The following is a 2,447-nucleotide window of genomic DNA, read 5'->3' on the forward strand; positions in this document are numbered from 1 at the left end:
ATTCACAGCGCACTGCCAGAACGTACTATCGCGCTCAATATGAGTTGCAACGCGCGGTCATCGACCGGGGTTCGTTCCGTGGTGTGCCTCCTCCAAACAGTCGCTCGGAATTCTGGGAGAAACTTTTTCCTGAGCGGGGGTGCTGTTGTTTCCTGGAACAGCAGTTTCTCCCAGAATTCCGAGCGACTGTTTGGAGGAGGCACACCACGGAACGAGCCCCGGTCGATGACCGCGCGTTGCAACTCATATTGAGCGCGATAGTACACTCCAGCACTATGCGAAAGTTATCACAACACAGTGAACATATGATAACTGAAGTGTGCCACTAAATTTTGAAAATCGCCCGAGGGCATAAGTGGTAAAGGTAACTTGGTAACTTTTGTTATCGGCGACCATACGTTTGTAAAAGACGGTACGTATGTGAACGCCTCCGACCGCCGCGTCCTTGTTGGTGGCTGTTTCGCCTCAGTTGTACGCTCCGTAATAAAAGGCTACAACCCGCTACCATGGTCATGAATATTGTACTGCTGTTGTACAAGGACCTCCAAGACTGGCATAATATTACTAAGAAAACAAAAAGAAAAAGACACTCTCGCGTGCGTAAAGCATCTTGGAAGCAGCTCTGCATCTGCCGCTATAGCTCAGTGGTAGATCACTGGTCTCGTAAACCAGGGGTCGTGAGTTCAAACCTCACTGGCGGCAAGTTTTTTTTTTCGCAAAAAATCGGTCACTAATTATCTGTAAGATGGGAAGCTCTGACACGCATTTTCCTGTTTTTTGCAACATCCTACTGTGTCCGACAAGAGGGACAGTTCGCTTTCGTTTGGAGGCTGGCTCAGTGCGCCGCGCGATCGAGCCATGAACATGTCACGTCGAAAACGACCAGTTTCCTTAGCCGCATGATGTGCACGCTGTTTGCTTGGCTATAAGACAGGATATTGTACCATCAATCGCGCTACTTGGCAATGAAACGTCATACCCGAAGACAAGGAAATCCTAATTCTTTTTATGCACGTCGCTTTATGCACGGCGATCACGTAACTTGAGCCAAGGATTTAAAATGCGGGGCATCGCAGCTGGGTGAAACACACAACATATTTTTCCCGTCGTGGGGTGCTCCTCAAAGTATTTTTAATTTCTGCTTAATTAGTTTATTAGCTAAGAATAATTATGCAAAGTTGCTATTATTCACTTTAGGGTCAAGTGCGCTTCCTTAACTGTGGACAGTGTTAAGAAACAACCAATCCGGTTGTTTGCAGCAAAGTACAGTCATGGACAAAAGGGGGCGGGATGCGTATTTGCGGAAAAAAAATCTAAGTGTGGTCGCGCAAAGCAGGGCAATGAAAAGTACGGAACCACGAGGGGACATGCATGCTCCATTTACAGAAAAATATCAGCTGACTGACTAGCGAGGCAACGTATAATTTTTTTTTCCCGCGAATCCCCATCCGGCAAACTTTTGCCCATGACTGTACCTATGTGGTCCTCTTTTTATTCAAAAAAAAGCATTCAAAATGAAAGCAAGAAAGCATTCATTTTCATTCAAAGCATTCAAAGAAAGCCTGCGAATTATGGAAAAAAGAAAACTGATCCCGTGATTGTGCTCTTGCGCTACCGTACATCTACCAGACGCGTTTTGAATCACCAAAGCGTGCGCTCTAACCGTAACAGAGTTATAAGAAGGAGCGGAAACAACCTTCGCTTAAAAAGTGGCAAACGTTCTCGATAAAGCGATTATCATGAGTCCACTTGCGATGGTCACCTGCAACGTCCCATCGCAGGCCTACCTTCCTTAGGAAGCGTCGTCTCACGGAAGCTGTAGCCGGGCAAGTCCACAGCAAGTGTTTTTCGTCACACTGGACTGGTGCAGCACCACAATGGGGACACTTGTCAGTCACTTCGAAACGTTTGACACGCCACCGATGACGCACAGAAGGAGTCAGAGCCGCTCCTGCCCGAATCCGGCGCACAGATACCTCCTCCTCCCGAGTGAGACTCTGGGGTAGAGGGTACGGACACGGAGGAATTAGAGCGCGTGTCCGCTGACGCAAAGCCTGTTTCTCGAGTAATAATAAAAAAAAACCGTAACAGAGTGAGCGGCCGACACTGCTGTCACTACAGTCTTGAAAGTGCGCTAGCACATTCTTCTGGAGCATGGAAAGCGCGCGCCGTAACCTGCAATAACTGACAGACAGGCCACCCACAGTCAATTCGGACGGAGCTTTTACTGAGGCACCACACAGACGAAACAAAAAAAAATATGGAGAATGTTTACAACATTCGAATAGGAGCGAAAGCACGGATTTGTGCTACGTAGAAGACCACGGCGAACAGGCAGTGCCGCGGTGCGGAGTAGATGGAAGTTTATGAAGACGGCGCTCTCCAATACACAGCGCGAGAGTGTGGTGCAGTTTAACAGGAGGCTCTCTCGTGTGCTTTTCTTTTGC

General features: G+C 48.0%; 1 non-coding gene across 1 annotated transcript; it reads left to right on the top strand.

The window, feature by feature from the left end:
* The first annotated feature begins 630 nt into the window (after positions 1–630).
* On the top strand, positions 631–702 carry TRNAT-CGU (transfer RNA threonine (anticodon CGU)). Its single transcript has one exon. It is a non-coding gene; the product is annotated as a tRNA-Thr (tRNA).
* The last annotated feature ends 1,745 nt before the right edge of the window (positions 703–2,447 follow it).

The sequence above is a fragment of the Amblyomma mixtum genome, chromosome 3 (assembly GCF_055824585.1).
Source record: "Amblyomma mixtum isolate Tamu chromosome 3, ASM5582458v1, whole genome shotgun sequence".
In the NCBI taxonomy this organism is placed as follows: Eukaryota; Metazoa; Arthropoda; class Arachnida; order Ixodida; family Ixodidae; genus Amblyomma; species Amblyomma mixtum.